Source organism: Pan troglodytes, chromosome 20 (assembly GCF_028858775.2).
Source record: "Pan troglodytes isolate AG18354 chromosome 20, NHGRI_mPanTro3-v2.0_pri, whole genome shotgun sequence".
NCBI classification, from domain to species: Eukaryota; Metazoa; Chordata; class Mammalia; order Primates; family Hominidae; genus Pan; species Pan troglodytes.
The window spans coordinates 50,535,593-50,556,582 of record NC_072418.2 but is presented as its reverse complement, the minus strand read 5'-3'; the positions used below and the strand labels follow the sequence as shown (position 1 = coordinate 50,556,582).

Sequence of the window (20,990 nt, the reverse complement as noted above, 5' to 3'; positions counted from 1 at the left end):
TGGCCCCTCAATCATTCAGTATCAGTTAGGGGTTTATTCAGTCCTTGTCAGACCCTGGGAATGTCACCTAACATGGAAATAAGCTCAGTGAAGTGAAGGAAATTGGACGAGAGAGTCAAAGAGGGCTTCTCCGAGGAGGGAGCATTTAAGCAGAGACCTGCGAGATGTGACCCCAAAAGAGTTGGAGGCCACAGTGAACCACAATCATGCCACCGCAATCCAGCCTGGGCACCAGTGAGACCCTGTCTCTTAAAAAAAAAAAAAAAAAAGGCCAGGTTGGTGGCTCACACCTGTAATCTCAACACTTTGGGAGGCTGAGGAGGGCAGATCATTGGAGGTCAGGAGTTCGAGACCAGCCTGGCCAACATGGTGAAACCCTGTCTCTACTAAAAATACAAAAATTAGCCGGGCGTGGTGGCTCACGCCTGTAATCCCAGCTACTCAGGAGGCTGAGGCAGGAGAACTACTTGAACCCAGGAGGTGGAGGTTGCAGTGAGCCGAGATCACGTCACTGCACTTCACCCTGGGCAACAGAGTAAGACTGTCTCAAAAAAAAAAAAAAAAAAAAAAAAGCCAGGTGCAGTGGCTCATGTCTGTAATCCCAGCACTGTGGGAGGCTGAGTCAGGAGGATCACTTGAGCCCGGGAGTTCAAGGCCAGCCTGGGCAACATAGTGAAACCTCATCTCTGCAAAAACTTAAAAAATCAGCCAGGTGTGGTGGCACATGCCTGCGGTCCCAACTACTCGGGTAGCTGAGGTTGGAGGAACGCTTGAGCCTGGGAGGTCAAGACAGGAGTGAGTATGATCACACCACTGCATTCCAGCCTGGGCGACAGAATGAGACCCTATCTCCCAAAGAAAAAAAAAAAGTCAGGGCGTGGCGGTGGGAGGTACAGGCATAACTTGTTACTACACTTCAAAGACACAGCATTTTTTTACGAACTGAAGGTTTCTGGCAACCCTTTGTCCAGTGAGTCTGTCTGCATCATTTTCCCAGTCACAAGCTCACTTCATGTCAGTATCAGCATATTTTAGCAATAAAGCAATTTTTAATTTATGTACACTGGTTTTTTTAGACATGATGTTATTGCACACTTAACAGATTGCAGTATCGTATAAACATAACTTTTGTATCCACTGGAGAATCAAAAAACGTGTGTGGCTCGCTCTATTGTGATACTCACTTTACTGCACTGTCTAGAACCTAACCTGCCTGCTCTCTGGGGTATGCTTGTAGCAGGCGAAGATGACTCTGGGCAGAGTACAGTGCAGGCCGAGGTGGGGAGGCGGGAACCAGCTTGGTGAGTGAAAGGCAAGATGAAAAGGGTAGGAGATAAGCCAGGCCAGATCAGAAAGCCTTTGTACGGAGCTGAAGAGGTTTTACCTGAGGGCACTAGGGAGTCACAATCGGTGGGGCATGTTGGCTCACGCCTGTAATTCCAGCACTTTGGGAGGCAGAGGTGGGTGGATCATCTGAGGTCGGGAGTTCAAGACCAGCCTGGCCAACATGGAGAAACCCCGACTCTACTAAAAACACAAAATTAGCCGGGCGCGGTGGTGCATGCCTGTAATCCCAGCTACTCGGGGAGCTGAGGCACGAGAATCTCTTGAACGCCGAAGGCAGAGGTTGCAGTGAGCCAAGATCGCGCCACTGCACTCCAGCCTGGGCAACAAGAACTAAACTCGGTCTCAGTCTCAAAAAAAAAAAAAAAAGAGAGAGAGAGAAAGAACACTTCCTTCCACCCAGCTGCTCAGGGCAATGACCTTGGATCATGCTAGATTCCCTGTTTTTCTTACCCTACCCCCAAGCCCCAAAGCCTGCCCTAGAAGCTCCCTCCTCCAGGAAGCCTACCCTGATGCCTCCCCGCCTGACCTCCCCAGGCTCAGCTGGCAATCCTCAGACACTGATCTGGCTTTGCAGGGGAATGGGTGTGTTCCTGCCTCATCGCTCTCCCCAGTCCCTGAAGGCACAGCACCGGCTGTTTGTGCTGGAGGTGAGAACATGGGCCACAGTCCAAGCAGTAGGAAGCCTGAGTGTGAGTCTGAATTAACCAGGAGGACGAAAATCCCAGCTCAGGCAGCAGCTCCCTGTGTGACCTTGGGAAGTCATTTTACCTCTGTGCCTCTGTGACAGGGAGATGGTGAACACCTGGGGGTCTGACCCTCATGAGGATTTGAAGTGAACTGTACTACCTGCAGCCCATGGAGCACACAGCAGGGAGGAGCAGCAGGGAGGGACAGGTAACCAACAAGGCGACCCTCTAAACACAGCACTGGGAGGAAAAGCAGCAGGAGGAGAAACAGAAGCAGTATCCTTTCTGTAAAGCAAAAATCCATCGCACAAAGCAAGCAATTCACTCCAGCACAGGAGGTCACTGACAGGGAGGGGAATGAAAATAAAAGGGAACTTTATAAATAGGAGTATATATTTTTATATATAATAATGTATAGTTTTATATTTCTATTATATATTATGTAATGTCTAATATATGAGAGTACACACACACACACTTTTTTTTTTTTTGAGATGGCCTCTCGTTCTGTCACCCAGGCTGGAGTGCAGTGGCACTATCTCGGCTCATTGCAACCTCCGCCTCCTGGGCTCAAACAATTCTCTGCCTCAGCCTCCTGAGTAGCTAGGATTACAGGTGCCTGCCACCATGCCCAGCTAATTTTTGTATTTTTAGTAGAGATGGGGCTTCACCATGTTGCCCAGGCTGGTCTTGAACTCCTGACCTCGTGATCCACCCACCTTGGCCTCCCAAAGTGCTAGGATTACAGGCGTGAGCCACCGCACCCGGCCCACTCCTAAATGTTTTTGTTTTTTTTTTTTTTTTGAGATGGAGTCTCACTCTGTCACCCAGGCTGGAGTGCAGTGGCACAATCTCGGCTCACTGCAAGCTCCGCCTCCCGGCTTCACACCATTCTCCTGCCTCAGTCTCCCGAGTAGCTGGGACTACAGGCGCCCGCCACTACGTCCAGCTAATTTTTTGTATTTTTAGTAGAGACAGGGTTTCACCGCGTTAGCCAGGATGGTCTCGATCTCCTGACCTCGTGATCTGCCCGCCTCAGCCTCCCAAAGTGCTGGGATTACAGGCGTGAGCCACCATGCCCGGCCCACTCCTACATATTTTTAAGCAGACTTTTGTTAGAAACCAAGTTACACTCAGGCGTGGTGGCTCATGCCTGTAATCCCAGCACTCTGGGAGGCCAAGGTGAGAGGATCACCTGAGGTCAGGAGTTCGAGACTAGCCTGGCCAACATGACGGCAAAACCCCATCTCTACTAAAAAAGTATGGCCGGGAGTGGTGGCTGACACCTCTAATTCCAGCACTTTGGGAGGCCATGGCGGGCAGATCACGAGGTGAGGAGTTCGAGACCAGCCTGGCCAACACAGTAAAACCTGTCTCTACTAAAAATACAAAAATTAGCTGGGCGTGGTGGTGCAGGCCTGTAGTCCCAGCTACTCGGGAGGCTGAGGCAGGAGAACTGCTTGAACCCGGGAGGTAGAGGTTGCAGTGGGCCAAAATCGCACCACTGCACTCGGCCAAAATCGCACCACTGCACTCCAGCTTAGGCAACAGAGTGAGACTTCATCTCAAAAAAAATAATAATAAAGTACAAAAATTAGCTGGGCATGGTGGTGCACGCCTGTAACACCAGCTACTTGAGAAGCCAAGGCAGGAGAATTGCTTGAACCTGGGAGGTGGAGGTTGCAGTGAGCCAAGATCGCACTATTGCACTCCAGCCTGGGCGACAGAGCAAGGCTCCATCTTGAAAATAAAAAGAAACTGAGTTAAAGAAGTCTCTCAATTCAGGCCGGGTGCAGTGGCTCACGCCTGTAATCCCAGCACTTTGGGAGGCGGACGCCAGTGATCAACTGAGGTCAGGAGTTCAAAACCAGCCTGACATGGTGAAACCCCCTCTCTACTAAAAATACAAAAATCAGCCGGGTGTGGTGGCATGTGCCTGTAATCCCAGCTACTCAGGAGGCTGAGGCAGGAGAATTGCTTGAACCCGGGAGGCGGAGGTTGCAGTGAGCCAAGATAGCACCATTGCACTCCAGCCTGGGCAACAAGAGCAAAATTCCATCTCGAATTTAAAAAAAAAAAAAAAAAAGACTAAAAAATTTTAAATACAAAAGCAGGACCATGGAAGAGGACATGCTTGAGAAGGTACAAAGCACTGGGCAGACATCAGGGGATTTTGTTCCTTTGGCTAACGAGACAGAAATTTAACAGAAAAAGACAACCCTGCACAAAACAGCCTTGAGACAGCGGGCAAACTGCAGGGTGGGACAGGACTTTTCCTGAGTTTTATCAACTCCAAGATGCGCATTTTTCACACTTTTGTCTCTGAAAAGGAAGCCGCATCTTACAACTGATGGCTGCTTAGCCCAGGAAATATCCTGTCTGGCTTCCACTCCCAGGTGAACTGCAGGAGAAACACCAGAACTCATGGAGCCTCGGTTTCCCCCCTAAGCAGTGGGGAGGTCAACAATCCTGACCTACCTCCCAGGTTCCCATTCATTCCCTCTTTGAACAGCACTTAGGGAGTGAGTACAGGACTCCAGGCTCACACAGAGGCACCAGGGAGGCAGCCAGGGTCAGGACAAGCAATGACCGTAGACAGAGATCGAGTGGGGCTCCAAGACCCACGGCCGCCTTGACAGGATGACAGGCCTGCTGGGGAGCTCTGCTGCTGCCGGAAGAGGCCTAGGATTTAGGGCTGGGCTACCTGTGCAAAAGAACTGCTCAGAGACAGGGCTTGATGAAAATGCTGTTTCCTGGACGCCACTCATCGGGATTCCCAGGAGTTTGGTCTGCGTGGAGCCCAGGGATGGTCATTTTTCACAAGCATCCCTGGTCATTTGGAAGCAGGTGGGTTTTGTTCTTGTTTTTTGTTTTTTTTTTTTTTGAGACAGTCTCACTCTGTCGCCCAAGTTAAAGTGCAGTGGTATGATCACAGCTAACTGGAGCCTCGACCTTCTGGGCTCAAGTGATCCTCCCACCTCTCAGCCTCCCAAGTTGCTGGGACTACAAGCATGCACCACCATGCTCGGCTACTTTTTGTATTTTTTTGTAGAGACGGGGTTTCACCATGTTGCCCAAGCTGGTCTCAAACTCCCGACCTCAGGTGATCCACCTGCCCTGACCTCCCAAAGTGCTGAGATTAGAGGTGTGAGCCACTGCGCCCTGGCCAGTGGGACACTTTTTGAGAAACACACAGGAACTCCAAAGACAGGGTCTCTGCTCCCCTTTCTCCATCCCCGGGACATGCCTGTCATCCACCCATCCATTCATTCAATAAGCATCTACAGAGCACCTACTGCACACCAGGAGCTGAGAACACAGGAAACACAGCCCTCCCTTCTCATCTTCTGCAGTTTGGAGCCTCATGAGAAAGCCAGGCTTGAAGAAATACTCACAGGAAAGAATTTCTTAAAGGAAGACACTCCCGATACACACACACCAACATCCCTGCATCTCAAAAGGATCATGCTGAGCCGAAGATGCTCAACCCAACGGACTCCACAGGGCAGGACTCCCCCTCTGTGAAATTCTAGAAGAGGCAAGGCTGACCCACAATGACAAGGCAAGCCAGTGACTGCTTCTGGGAGCAGGTACTGACCAGGAAGGGGCAAAGGGCAACTTTCTGGCAGTGACGACAATGTGCTGTATCTTGATAGGGGTTAGGACTCATGGAAAGGCATGCTTAAGCTATGTGCATTTTAATGAATGGCTCTCTGCAGCCTCAGCCTCCTGGACTCAAGCAATTCTCCTACCTCAGCCTCCAGATTAGCTCCAGGCAGGGGCCACCACAACTGGCTAAGGTCTTTATTTGTTTTTTGGAGAGATAGGGTCTTATTGTGTTGCCTAGGCTGGTCTCGGACTCCCGGCCTCAAGTGATCCTCCCACCTCGCCCTCCCAAAAAGTGCTGGGATTACAGGTGTGAGCCACCGTGCCTGGCCCCTCTGCGGATTTTACTGTATACGAATTACACTTCAATGAAAAAGGATTGGGAGAGGCTGGGACCAGTGGCTCATACCTGTAATCCCAGCACTTCGGGAGGCCAAAGCAGGCAGATCACCTGAGGTCAGGAGTTCGAGACCAGCCTGGCCAACATGGTGAAACCTCATCTCTACTAAAAATACAAAAACTAACCGGGCGTGGTGGCGGGCGCCTATAATCCCAGCTACTCGGAAGGCTGAGGCAGGGAGAATGTCTTGAACCCGGGAGGCGGAGGTTGCAATGAGCCGAGATAGTGCCACTGCACTCCGGCCTAGGCGACAGAGCGAAACAGCGAGACCCCATCTCAAACACACACACACAAAAAAAAGGAAAAAAAAAAGGGGTTGGGAAAAAAAATGTGTATATATATATATATATATATATATACACATACATATATATATATACACACACACACACACACTGTCCATGAAAGAGTAAGTATACACACAAAAGTAGGAGATCACCGCGCACATTCTAGGGAGAGAAATTCCGCCAGTATAGCAAGCGCTTGCTAAGCTGTGAGCTCAGACTTCTCCCAGGGAGAACTCCCGCACCCAGGCTGGGTGCCAAGTGTCTGAGGTCAATGAGACACTATGCATGCCAGGTGATGGAGGTTATAGTCCAGCTAACTGTCACAGCCACCCTGTGAGGCAGGCACTGTGGACATCTGCCCGCCCAGCCTCACACAGTGGACAAGAGTTGGCATCCAGCCTCTGGAAAGGTGGCTCCGGGGAGCTTCACCTGCAGGTGTCCCTGGACACTGGGCCATCCTCTGCCTCCAGGCAGCAGAGGCCACCAGGCGCTCCCTCAAGGACCCCAGGGGTCTTTAGCAAGGGTCTCACAGCCTCAGACAGATATTCCCGCTCACTCCGTTCCCAAGGTTACCAGGCTGGGACACAGAGGACATAAGAGGCTGAGAGGGGCCACGCTGAAGTTGGCAGCCCCCTAAACAGGCAAGCACTTCAAAGGGAGAGTGCAGAGGGACAGGGTGGGCATGGCAAGGGAATGAAGGTAGCGAGGCCGGGCTGGGGGGTCCAGGGGCATCAACCCTTCCTCTGCAATCCTAGAAACAGCATTTTTGTCCCCAACCTCAAGAGTATACACAGAAGCAATAACAACACTAACAATAGTGACCGTTTACTCTGAGCCAGGCACTTGCAAAACATCTTTTCCACGCTAGACCTTATTTAACAATAAGGTCATCCAAATAAGTATTTATTATCTCTCCCGTACTTCCAGTTCTCTAACCTGGACTAAAGGAGGGAAATAGCTTGCCACCAAGTCACAGGGTTAGAAGGAGCAGAAACAGGACTTTAACCCACACAGCTGACCCAGCTGCCCATCACCTCCAGGGTCATCCTAGGGGTCCATCCCCTGCTGCCAGCCCCACTTCAACTCTTCCTTTATGAGGACGATTTCTGCACAGAGTAACAGAACCTGTACCCCACACTGCATGCACCCAGGTGTGACCCCCAAACCTGTGTAATCAGAAACAACCCACAGGGTTTGAGGCTTGGTGTGGCCAAGACAGGGAATTCACCACAGTCCCAAAAAGGGGATCACAGAAAAAGGACAACCTGATCAAAGCCCACTCCCTGCTGCCTCAGTTTCCCAACCTATGAAATGGGCCTAATGCCACTTTCTTCATAGAACAGGACAGACTCTGGAGGTGCTGAAACAAATTCTGGATCCCAGAAATAACACCACCATTAATAACAATACAATGGAAATGATATGATATCTGGAATTTGCTTTAAAATACCTTGGCAAAAAAGAAAAAATATATGTGCACAGTAGGTAATGGCCAAAAAAAAAAAAAACCAGATCAGCAGAAAATTTTTGCAGAAGCTGGTGATGGTTACACAGGGGTGGTTGTGCTATTTTCTCAACTCTCAGTGAGTGCTTTAAAATTTCCTTAACAAAAAGTTAAAAAGGCCGGGTGCATGGCTCATGCTTGTAATCCCAGCACTTTGGGGGGCCTAGGTGGGCAGATCACCTGAGTTCAGGAGTTCGAGACCAGCCTGGCCAACATGGTGAAACCCCTTCTCTACTAAAAATACAACAATTAGCCGTGTGTGGTGGCAGGCACCTGTAATTCCAGCTACTCGGGAGACTGAGGCACGAGAATTGCTGGAGCCTGGGAGGCGGAGGTTGCAGTGAGCCGATATGGCGCCACTACACTCCAGTCTGGGTGACACAGTGAGAGCCTGTCTCAAAAAAATAAAAAATATAAGTTAAAATAACAATAAATAAATCTGCCAAGCCGAGTCTAGATGGCAAAAAAAAAGAAAAAAGAAAACAAAATAATAATAAGCAAAGACGGCCAGGTGCAGTTGCTCATGCCTATAATCCCAGGACTTTGGGAGGCCAAAGTCGGAGGACTGTTGAGCCCAGAAGTTGGAGACCAGTCTGAGCAATATAGCAAGACCTTGTCTCTATAAAATAAAATAAAATATTTAAAAATAATAGGCCTGGTATGGTGGCTCATGTTTGTAATCCCAGCACTTTGGGAAGCTGAGGCGGGTGGATTGCTTGAGTCCAGGAGTTCGAGACTAGCCTGGCCAACATGGCCAAACACCAGCTCTACAAAAAATACAAAATTAGCTGGGTATCGTGGCCCACATCTGTAGCCATAGCTACTCGGGAGGCTGAGACATAAGAATCACTTGAACCCGGGAGGCGGAGGTTGCAGTGAGCTGAGATCACACCACTGTACTCCAGCCTGGGCGCAGAGAGAGACTCTTGTCTCAAAAAAAAAAAAAAAAAACTTAATAAAAATAAAAAATAATAAGAATCAAAGTGAAGCTTCACTGAGCATTCCTGAGAGCCAGGTCCTATCTTTAAAAGCTTTCCAAGTCTTCACTCATTGAAGCTTCACAACACCCAAAGCGGGGAAGCTCTGTTAAAGAAGAGGAAATTGTGGCCCAGTGGGTATCTGGGCATTGTCTTCCTTTTTTTTTTTTGAGACAGAGTCTTGCTCTGTCGCCCTGGCTGGAGTGCAATGGTGCGATCTCAGCTCACTGCAACCTCCGCCTCCCAGTTTCAAGCGATTCTCATGCCTCAGCCTCCTGAGTAGCTGGGATTACAAGCATGCACCACCACGCCTGGCTAATTTTTTTGTATTTTTAGTAGAGACAGGGCTTCACCATGTTGGCCAGGCTGGTCTCGAACTCCTGACCTCAGGTGATCCATCTGCCTTGGCCTCCCAAAGTGCTGGGATTACAGGCATGAGCCACCAATGCCAGCCCTGTGCCTTCCATTTAAAATGCCAACACTGATTGCCTAGGGTTTGGGGGAAAGGCCATAGCGACTTGGGTATCTAATCCTATGGGAGACTCTGCTACTTAATAATAATTATTCCAATCACAGCCACTCACATTTTTTGGGCGCTTGCTATACCCCAGGCACTGTGCTGAACACTAAGCATGCCTGAGGTGGGTTTCCTCTCATGCCCACTCTTCCAGTTGGGGAAACTGAGGCACGGTACAGGGAAGCCCTGTGTGCCTCATGCCGGAGCAGCCTGCTGCGTGCCCTCTGCTGCCATGCAGTTTAGAATGCCAACATTGTTCCTCGTGTGCCTTTCAGGAAGACAATGGGGACCTTTCAGAGCGGAGGAGTCAGCATGAGTCCCGCAGGAGAACAGTAATCATAGTGAAAACAACAGCAGCATCATTTGCTAGTTCCTGAAAGCGACTGCCTGCCCAGCTTGGCAGAACATTGCTTCGTTCAGCCTCACAGCAGACCCTACGAGGGAGGCATCATGGGCCCATTTTATAGACAAGGAAACTGAGGCCATGCAAAGGAATTGCTTGCCCAGGGTCACACTGCAATTAAGCAGAGAAGCCAGCATTCCATCCAACGCCTGCCAATTAAGGGGGTCACACTCCCCAGGAGAAATAAACTGCCTAAGAATGACAGGTGACACCGACACTGACTGACAAGGCTACCTTGGCACTTTATGGGTGTTTGGGGACCCTCACAAGAGCCTTACCAAGTAGGTACTGGTATGAACCCACTTAATAGAGGGGAAAACCAAGGCCCCAAGCAAGCCCCCTGTCCACAGCCATTCAGCCAGCAAATAGCAGAACTGGGATTAGAACCAACAGACAGGGCCCAGAGCCCACGCTCCTGACCTCCACACCAGGTGGCAAGCACATGACGCAGGCCATAAGCAGGAGGAAGAGGCAAGAGGTCATCAGACGCAAGGAGGTCACCTGAGGCAAAGACACGTGCAGCCTGGAGACACTGCCTGGGCGACAGGTGGGATCACATTGAACAGGAGAGAAAGAGAACAACTTTCTTCAAGGTGCAGCATGAGGGGCCGGGCACGGTGGCTCACGCCTGTAATCCCAGCACATTGGGAGGCCAAGGCGGGAGGAGTGCTTGAACAGGAATTCAAGACCAGCCTGGGCAACACAGTGAGACCTCGTCTTTACCAAAAATACTAAAACTCCCTGGGCGTGGTGGCGTGCACCTGTAGTCCCAGCTACTGGGGAGGCTGAGATGCGAGGCTCACTTGAGCCCAGGAAGGATAATGCTGCAGTGAAAAGTGATGGCGCCACTGCACTCCAGCCTGGGTGACACAGCAAGATTCTGTCTCAAAAAAATAAAAAAAGATGCAATGTGCAACATCAAAGGTGCTCCGTAAGAGCTACCAAAAGACAAATCATTGGCCCTTGATCTAGCAATCCCACTTCCAGGAGTCCATCCCACAGGCGTACTCATTTCCCTGTAACGTGTGGACGTATGCCTTCCCACGCTTCACACAGAAACGTTTGGAAACACCTCCACGTCCATAACAGTAAAGGAGGATTCACCCACACAGAGGAATACCATGCAGCCAAGAAAAAGACAGAGGAAGACCTACATTGGTAGGGTCTCCCAGGGAGATGAAGCGTGGAAAAAAAGCAATGGATAGACCAGACTACCATCTGTGTAAGATGAATAGTTTTTTGTTTGTCTGTTTGTTTTAGATAGAGTCTCGCTGTGTCGCCCAGGCTGGAGTGGAGTGCAGTGCTGCCGCAATCTCGGCTCACCACAACCTCCGCCTCCTGCGTTCAAGCAATTCCCCTGCCTCAGGCTCCTGAGTAGCTGGGATTACAGCCATGCACCACCATGCCCAGCTAATTTTTGTATTTTTAGGAGAGATGGGGTTTCACCATGTTGGCCAGGCTGGTCTTGAACTCCTGACCGCAGGTGATCTGCCCACTTCAGCCTCCCAAAGTGCTGGGATTACAGGCGTGAGCCACCATGCCCGGCCTGAATAGTTTTAAACACATAACATCCATATATAAAAGTACATGCACAGAACATCAGAATGGAGGTGCTGTCTCTGGGGAAGAGAGCTATGGGACCAGGGACTCTGGAGAGGTTAGAGGGAGAGACATCATCTTTAGTGTTCTGAATTTGCCCCGTGTGTGTATCACTTAGAACAAAAGGAACAAAAGGCAGACAGAGAAAAAGATGATGTCTCAGACCACCCAGACAGAATGAATGAAACCCCACAGCGGCTAATCCAACCGTTCTCTCTCTTCCTCCTGGACTGTGTCCCAAGGTCTTAACTGATCCCCAGGGCCCTGTCACACAGTAGGCCCTCAGGAAGTTTAATTGGGAACAATTAAAGAAACAAAGGCCTTCTCTGCTTTTGCCAACACTCCTTTCCCCCTCCCCCCAATGAATACATACACTCATACACAAAACTAATTGTCACCAAACTAGAAATGCCTTAGAAAACTCTCCCTCTCCACTGGGGAAACTTGCGTGTCACTGAGACACAAAAGCTTCAGTCAACTGGGACAAAACTCTACTGGTGGTACTCCAGGCGGAGGAGAATGCGAGGGACGGAACCAGGAGACACTCCCTGGGGACCCCTCAACCAAACGCTCCCCATGCGTCTCTAGTGTGGCATAAGGTGCATCCTACCAGGGAGCTAGCTCAGACAAGACAGGTGACAAAAAACCAGAGGGATATGAAGGGGTGAGTAAGGAGGGGGCAATTCTTCTGCTGGGGGAGCAGGCAGCAGTTGTCATCGTGGACACGGCACGGGTGACTGCTCTTGTTTCTACTAAGTGAGGGTGCCTGGTGGGGGAAGAAAGCTCAAATATGACCAGGGCAAGATAACCATACTCCCCACCCCTCTCCCCTGCAGGGCGGGAGAGGGGAAATGGCAGCCCCTCTGCCTTCCAAGCCCAGGCGGCCTGGAAAGGAATGCCATGTTTTCCTGTTTCCAATTAACTTCCCCTACCAGCAGCCTTCTGCATTCTTGAGACCTGGAGTCAAGGCAGCCTGGCGGGTGGGGGTTGAGAGCTGGCGGGGGAACTGGGCTGCTGGCTAGACCTGGGCTACAAGGTGGCCCACGGGAACCTGGGGAGCCCTATACACCCCCAGGAACTCCCCCTTCATAGGCCTCTGGGTGCTGATCCCCTGGCCCTTCCACAGCCTGGGGCACACCCCACCTCCTGAAGGAAGGTTAGGGAAGGGCCAGAGGCCTCTGGGAAGGAAGTCAGCCGGGAGACCCTCTAGGGCCTCACTCGGACTTCTCCCACCAGCCCCCCAAAAAGATCAGTTCCTACATTCAGCCAGCACTCAATCTTGAGAGATCTGGGTGTCCCCACAGCCCCTCTCCTCCTGCCCACCTCCCCCGAGAATTCTTATTACTTATGCCTGTCATCTCGCCAAGGGAAATAACTGCACTTAAAGGAGGGGACAGTGGCTGCGGGGATAAGGGGTCCCTTAAAGCTCCTGGGATCAGACCCCATGAAGCACCATCTCCCCAGTTCTATTGACAAATACGGAATCCCCACCACTAGTCTCTGCCGTCTGGCTTGGAGTCCCAGCTCGGCCGTGGAACATGCTTCCCCTGGCCTCAGTTTCCCCATCTGTAAAATGGCAAGATCACCTGTTATTACCTCCTACACCGGGTGAGCTGGGTCCAGCCCCTCTCCGTCAGCCCCCCAGCCCCTCTCCCTCAGCCCCCCAGCCCCTCTCCCTCAGCCCCCCAGCCCCTACAGCTAAGCATGTATTCCGCATGGGTAAAGTGCTGAAGGGGTAGGGGCCTAGTCCCCAAAGCGCTCAGAGGGTGGGTGTCACTGAAGGGGAATTGTTCGTTTGCAGTTGGCCTTCCCAGACCACAGGGAATTCTTCTGGGGCAAAGGTGTTCTGCTATTCACCTTTACATTTTTTATTTTATTTATTTATTTATTTTTTTTTTGAGACAGGGTCTCACTCTTGCCCAGGCTTGAGAGCAGTGGCACAATCACGGCTCACCCCAGCTTCAAACTCCTAGGCTCAAGCAATCCTCCCACCTCAGCACCCCCAAGTAGCTAGGACCACAGGCGAGTGCCACCATGCCCAACTAATTTTTTCATTTTTTGTAGACACAGGGTCTCACCGTGTTGCCTAGGCTGGTCTTAAAATCCAGGGCTCAAGCAATCCTCCAGCCTCGGTCTCCCCAAGTGTTGGGTTACAGGTGTGAGCCATGGCACCCGGCCTTAAATTTAAATGCCAGTCAGATTACCTGAGGTCAGGACCTCAAGACCAGCCTGGCCAACATGGCGAAATCCCGTCTTTACTAAATAGACAAAATTTAGCCAGGTGTGGTGGTGGGTGCCTGTAATCCCAGCTACTCCGGACGCTGAGGCAGGACAATCGCTTGAACCTGGGAGGCAGAGGTTGCAGTGAACCAAGATCAGGCCATTGCACTCCAGCCTGGGCAACACAGCGAGACTCTGTCTCAAAAAAAAAAAAAAAAAAATTAAATGCCACCAGTTGACATTCCTCCCCTGTGCCCACACTGCGTACCCGGCCTGCTGAATGATAAAGATGAATGACACGTTTGGATAATACTTTTACCCACCTCCAGGTCACTTAAAGGAACTATAATTACCCCCACTTGCAGATGAGAAAACAGGACCAGCAGTTAAATGACCTGCCTAAGGTTACAGAGTGGATCATGCCAAGGAGAACAGGCAAGAAAGTTCTCCGCTAGCTGCATCAAAGGGCCATGGTGTGGCAAAGCGACAGTGGGTCACAGGGCATAGGAACAACCAGACATCAACAGTCCCAAACAGTTCAGCTTCTCTCTTCTCTACTTCAGGGCTGAGTAGCAGCAAATGGGGCCAAGTCCCCCGCTCAGGTAGAGAAGGGAGAAGATGACAGTGGGGCCAGCTCCCAGGTACCCCGAGCCCATCACTGGCCAGGCCTGGGGCTCCCCCTCCCCCACTCCTCACACACCTTCAGTTCTCAGTTCCTGCAGGCAAGTCTCCATTCCAGCCACAAGTGAAATGATCCTGCCCTCAGCCCAACTTCGAGATGCATCTTACCCCTTCTCAAAACCAGCTCCTAGGGAAAAAAAAAATCTGGCCGCTTCTTCTAAGTATTATCTACATTTCCGAACCAGGTCCACTGAAGTCAGGGGGACAAAATGCCAAAGGGTGGGACAGAAGAAGAGCTTAACAGTTTTGAGCTAAGCTGGAAAAACTCCAGGAGGTTACAAATTGGGGCTCTGTGTGACCCAGGGCTGTGTGACCCTGGGCAAGCTTCTTAACCTCTCTGAGCCTCCATGAACCTGTCTGGAAAACGAGAATAATGTCTGTCCCGTCTCTATTTCCTCCTTGGACTGTGGCCAGCGTGTAATGTACTTAGCAGCAGTGGAATAAAGCTCCCTAGTTTGATATTGTTATTAATATTTCCATCTTGAGCGGGGAGCTATGAGGGAAGGCAAGGGATGTCAACATGTCCCAAAAGTCCTACCAGTGCATGGGAAGGGGGTGCTTCCTGAGTTGTCCTCCCGTTTTCTCATGACCCAGGGCAGGTCAGAGTTGACAAAGCCCCCCACACCCACCCCAGGTGCTGGGAGAGGTTAAAAGCACAGAGAGCTTATCATGAATCTCAGGCCTTGATGCCTTGGATGTTTCTAGTTTCCCTTTCAAGTGCCCTCCGTAAAGAGGTGTAAGAGAAAGGCACCCCTAGATCTGTATTATACTATGGGGTGGGTAGGTAGGTGTGTGTGTGGGGGGGGGGGTGACAAAAGGGGACGATGGTCAGGGCATGGGCCCGGGCACAGACTGCAGCCCACCAGGATGGGGACACCAGAGAGCTAGGACCTGTCACCTGGGCCTCCCCGGGAGAGCTGACACCGCGGCCTCTGACCCCACCTCCCGGGAAGTTCAGCTGCTCAGAACCACAAAGCAAAACAAAGGGGCGCGGAGAGGAAGAAGCCGCAGTGCCTCCCAATCACCGCCGGCGCCCGAGCCCGAGCCTAGCCCTCCCGCGGCTCCTTGCCCGGTCCTCCCGGCTGGCCGCGCACCAAGGCCCAAGCAGCCCCTGGTCCCTCGTCTCCCCGCGGCCGCCCGTGACAGGAGTCGGGGAAGCAGACGAGGGGCAGCCGGGGATGGGAAAACCAGATGGCTCCATCCCTCCTCCCTCCTCCTCCATCCCTCCCTCCGGGTGCCCGCGGCCTGGCTGCCCTCCGCAGGGGCCCGGGGAGGCCGCAGGCCCAGCTCGTCCGGGCTCACCCCGGGGAAAGGGCTGCCTTTGTCTAAAGGTCACCACCCGAGCGCGGTGCCCCGGCCGGGCCTGGTGCCTCCCGTTCCCAGGCCGAGGGGGAGGAGATGGGGGGCCGCCCCGAACCTCGGGAAGTGACAGGAGGCGCTCACCCCCCCACCCCCGTAACGGCCCCCTCCGGGATGAGCCTCAGCTGGGGGTGGGGGAGGGGGTCACCTCCCTCTACTGCCGGGGGCTGGGGGTCAAGTCAACTCCTTTCATTGTTTAGGGGCGGTGCGGAGGGGGGAGCCCCGGTGGCCTCCTTCCCCATCCATCCCTCCCCAGCTTTCCAGGGCCCCCCACTGTCCGCGACACCCACGGGAGGGATTTGGGGAGGGGGCGCAGGGGCCGAGCGAGGCGGGGAGATGCAGGCTCTCCGCCTCCGGCCGGGAGATCACCGCCCGCTGCCCGGTGGCCTTCGCCTTCCCCGAAAGGCGGGGAGCGGGGCGAGGGGAGGGGGCCGGGCCGGGGAGGGGGTCTCCGCGCCCCTCCCCCCGTGGAACGTTAAGTCTCCTCTCTCCGCCGCTCCATTGTATCCCCGGCAGCCGGCGGGAGGGCCGGGGAGGCACTGGGCGCCGGGTCTGGGCAGGGAAGCCGGTTGGGGGGGGGGTCCCCGTAGGATCGGGGCGGCGGCGGTGGTGGAAGAGACGCGGGGCTGGGGGTGCCGGTGGCGGTGGGCGCCGAGCAGGGAAAAAAAAAAAAAAAAAAAGGAGGCAGCGGGCGCTGCGCCCCGGCTGGGGGGCTGAGTGTGTGAGTGTCGCGGGGGTGGGTTCGGCCCAGGCTCCGGCTCCCCCCACACACACCCTCGCCGCCAACCCCCACTCCCCCCTCGCTTTTGCGCCCTGTCACAGCCCCGACTCGCAGGTAGAGAGAGTTAAGAGATTTAAAGAGAAATTGCTACATTGTGAGAAACTCACCCTGATGTTTGAGCAGCCGTCGGCGCGGGGTCTCCGAGACGGCCCCGCACGGGCTGCAAAGGGAGGACCCAGAAGGGGCCGGCCGGCCGGGCCGGTCAGCGCACTGCCTGATCGCATGGCGGCCGCTCGGCAGCCGCTGCCGGGCCCCCGCCGCCGCCCCGCGCCCAGGCCCGCGCGCCCCGGGCCCGCGCCCGTTCCGGGGAGCGCCCCTCGGGTATGCAAAAAAAAAAAATTTTTTTTAATTAAATGCAAACGGAAAAAAAAAAAAAACCTCTCAGGTTTTGTGTTCCGCCCCCCCTCCTCTTCCTCCTCCTCCTCCTCCTCCTCTTCCCTCCGCCCTCGCCGGAGGAGGGGCTTCAGGAATCCCCGCCCCGCGTCCGGGCGGACCAGCCCCGGCCCCGCCAGGCCGAGCGGCGGGCCCCGGAGCCAATGGGAGGCTGCGGACGTCCGGGGACTGGGCCCTCCGCGCCGGCGCCGCCCCCGCCCCCAGCCCCAGTCCCGGGGGTTCAGGGGCGCGCCTGCTCGAGCTCGGGTGTAGTTTGTCGACTGCCTCGAGCCGTGATCTGGATGCTGGGGCGCGGGGGAGCTGAAGGGATCCGCGCTCCCAGACCGCCGGTCCGGCTGGGGAGGGGGCGCCGTGCGTCCTGGGCGCGTCCCCCTAGGCGGAGGACGGTCGTCCGGCGGGAGGACGCGTCCAGGGGGAGCGCCGCAGGTTCGAAAAGATAGCGGGAGTCGAGGATGAAGGAAATGGAGGGGATGGAGAGGAGTTCCCCCCGGAGGTGGGACCGCGCCGGAGCCCGGAGTTGGAGCCTGACAGGGTGGAAGGCGGCGGGGACTTCGGGGTGACAGGCCGGGACCCCAGGCCTGGCTCGATCACTCACCCTAGCTGGTCTCCGTCGAGCCACGGCGGCGCCGGGGAGGCGGGTCGGGCCTGCCTCGGAGCCTGTCCCCGGCCGCTCTGGCCGCGCTGATGGGATTCCCAGAAGCCCCAGGACGCCGCGGTGGTGTCGGGTCCGTTTCCGCCCCACCAGGCCGTAAACGCCCTGCTGGCGGGACACGGATTCACGCGTTGCCCTTAGCGAGCGCTTGGTGAGCGCCCACTGTGTGCGCTGCGCGGTGCTGGGGGCCCAGTGGGGACACAGAGCCCCCGGACCTGCCCTCCGGAGGCTTGCAGCCCAGGGAGATTTATACTTTGTTTTAGTCCCTTCTGCCTCCCCAGTGCTCTAGAAAAGCTCGTGCACACAGTAGGTGAATTCGGGTTGAATAAATGAGTAATCGAGACAGATTGTGATTTTGTTGTTGTGTTATATTTTGTTTTGTTTTGAGACGGAGTTTCGCTCTTTCGCCCAGGCTGGAGTGCAGTGGCACGATCTAGGCTCACCGCAACCTCCGTCCCCTGGGTTCAAGCTATTCTCGGCCTCCCAAAGTGCCCGGCCTCTGTTTTTTTAAGCCTTAACATGTGTTCTAGTATCTTGGCGGTACTACCCATAATATTTACTTCAACGTATTTTTTTTTTAATAATTTATCGGCCAGGCGCAGTGGCTCACACCTGTAATCCCAACACTTTGGGAGGCCGAGGAGGGTAGATCACCTGAGGTCAGGAGTTCGAGACCAGCCTGGCCAACATGGTGAAACCCCTTCTCTACTAATAATACAAAACTTAGCTGGGCGTGGTGGTGCACGCTTCTAATCCCAGCTGCTTGGGAGGCTGAGGCAGGAGAATCGCTTGAATCCGGAAGGCAGAGGTTGCAGTGAGCCGAGATCACACCATTGCACTCCAGCCTGGGCGACAAGAGGGAAACTCTGTCTCAAAAATAGTAATAATAATAATAATTTATCCAGCCTGGGCAACATAGCGAGACCCTGTCCAAACAAAAATTAGCCCAGCATGGTGGTGTGTGCTTGTAGTCCCAGCTACTTGGGAGGCTGAGGCAGGAGGATCGCTTGAGTCCAGGAAGTCGAGGTTGTAGTTCCCCATAGTCATGCCACTGCACTCCAGTCTGGGAGACAGCAAGACCCTGTCTCAAAAAAAAAAAAAAGAAGAAGAAGAAATTAATTGTGAGAGACCACAGAGGGTAAGGGCCCTGACTGAAACCAGTCAGCCCCTGGTTCATATCCTGCCTTTGCCACTTTCTTGCTGTGTGACAGTGGACAAATTACCTCACCTCTGTGTGTCCTCATCTTTAACATGCTGATAATAATAGGCCTCATTTCATAGGGTCATGAGGAAGAATGAGCTAGGGAGAGCTGCACCTGAGAGGAAGTGCCATATAAATGCTGGCCATTATCATTAGTAAGTAAAAAGGAAGTTATCAGTTCCACAAGTGAATACCTTATGCAATGTCCCAAACATAAAAGCATGATAGATCTATAACTTAGTACAGTGGTGTTCACCGCAACACTATTTACAATAGCAAAGACATGGAATCAACTCAGGTGCCCATCAACAGTGGATTGGATAAAGAAAATGTGATAAATGTACACCATGGAATACTATGCAGTCATAAAAAAAGAATGAAGCCTGGTGCGATGGCTCACACCTGTAATTCCAGCACTTTGGGAGGCCGAGGCAGGTGGATCACTTGAGGTCAGGAGTTGGAGACCAGCCTGGCCAACAAAGGGAAACCCCATCTCTACTGAAAATACAAAAATTATCTGGGTGTGGTGGCGGGCACCTGTAGTCCCAGCTACTCGGGAGGCTGAGGCAGGGGAATTACTTGAGCCTGGGAGGCGGAGGTTGCAGTGAGCCGAGATAGCGCCGTTGCACTCCAGGCTGGGCAACAGAGCAAGACTGTCTCAAAAATAAATAAATAAATAAATAATGAAATAATGTCCTGTGCAGCAACACAGATGCAGCTGGAGGTCATTATCCTAAGCAAATTGACACAGGAACAGATAACCAAATACCTCATCTTCTCACTTATAAGTGGGAGCTAAACATTGGGTATGCATGGACATGAAGATGGGACAGATAAACACTGGGGACTACCAGAGTGGGGACGTAGGGATAGGAGACAAATGTTGAAAAACTAACTTTCGGGGGCGGGCATGGTGGCTCATGCCTGTAATCCCAGCCCTTTGGGAGGCCGAGGCAGGAGGAACACGAGATCAGGAGTTCAAGACCAGCCTCGCCAACATAGTGAAACCCTGTCTCTACTAAAAATACAAAACTTAGCCCGGCATGGTGGCACATGCCTGTAGTCCCAGCTACTTGGGAGGCTGAAGTGGGAGAATCGCTTGAACCCGGGACACAGAGGTTGCAGTGAGCCGAGACCATGCCATTGCACTCCAGCCTGGCCGACAGAGTGAGACTCTGTCTCAAAAAAAAAGACAAAACAAAACTAACTTTCAGGTACTATGCTCAGTACCTGGGTGACGGGCTCATTCGTACCCCAAACCTAGGCATCATGCAATAAAAGAAAAAAAAAGCCTCCATGGCCCAGGTGTGTAGGGGCTCACACCCATAATCCCAGCACTTTGGGAGGCCAAGGCAGGCAGATCACTTGAGGTGAGGGGTTCCAGAGCATCTTGTTCAACGCAGCGAAAATACAAAAATTACAAAATCTAATGTATTAAAAATACAAAAATTAGCCCGGCATGGTGGTGTATGCTGAGGCACGAGAATTGCTTGAACACCAGAGGTCGAGGCTGCAGTGAGCCAAGATTGCGCCACTGCACTCCAGCCTGGGCAACAGAGCAAGAGTCTGTCTCAAAACAAACAAACAAACAAACAAACAAACAGGCCGGGCACGGTGGCTCATGCCTGTAATCCCAGCATTTTGGGAGGCCGAGGCAGGTGGATCACCTGAAGTCAGGAGTTCGAGACCAGCCTGGCCAACATGGTGAAACCCCGTCTCTACTAAAAATACCAAAATTAGCCAGGCGTGGTGGCATGTGCCTGTGTTCCCAGCTACTCAGGAGGCTGAGGCAGGAGAATCACTTGAACCCGGGAGGTGGTGGTTGCAGTGAGCTCAGATTGCGCCACTGCACTCCCGCCTGGCAACACCCCAAGACTGTCTCAAAAAAATAATAATAATAACACAAAAGAAATTAGCCAGGCATGGTGGCGCACACCTATAATCCCAGCTACTCTGGAGGCTGAGGCAGGAGAATTGCTTGAACCCGGCAGGCAGAGGTTGCAGTGAGCCGGGATCACGCCACTGCACTCCAGCCTGGGCGAGAGTGAGACTCCGTCTCAAACAAAAACAAGTCCGGGCGCGGTGGCTCACGCCTGTAATCCCAGCACTTTGGGAGGCCAAGGCAGGTGGATCACCTGAAGTCAGGAGTTCGAGACCAGCCTGGCCAACATGGTGAAACCCCCCCCCCATCTCTACAAAAATACAAAAAGTAGCTGGGCGTGGTAGAAGACGCCTGTAATCCCAGCTACTGGGGAGGCTGAGGCAGGAGAATCGCTTGAACCTGGGAGGCGGAGGTTGCAGTGAGCCGAGATCACGCCATTGCACTCCAGCCTGGGCAACAAAAGTGAGACTCCATCTCAAAAACAAAACAAACAAG

General features: G+C 53.1%; 1 protein-coding gene across 4 annotated transcripts in view; it reads right to left on the bottom strand.

The window, feature by feature from the left end:
- BICRA (BRD4 interacting chromatin remodeling complex associated protein) overlaps nucleotides 1-17,536 on the bottom strand; it is a 97,943-nt gene extending 80,407 nt beyond the window's left edge. The window contains exon 1 of one of the 4 annotated variants that reach the window (XM_003316479.5): nucleotides 17,356-17,536. The gene's annotated coding sequence lies outside the window, so the exon portion shown is untranslated. Of the gene's footprint in view, nucleotides 1-16,474; nucleotides 16,660-17,355 lie in introns of those variants that run through there. The other 3 variants (XM_009435940.4, XM_009435938.5, XM_009435941.4) reach the window with 3 other exon arrangements.
- Nucleotides 17,537-20,990: the final 3,454 nt, after the last annotated feature.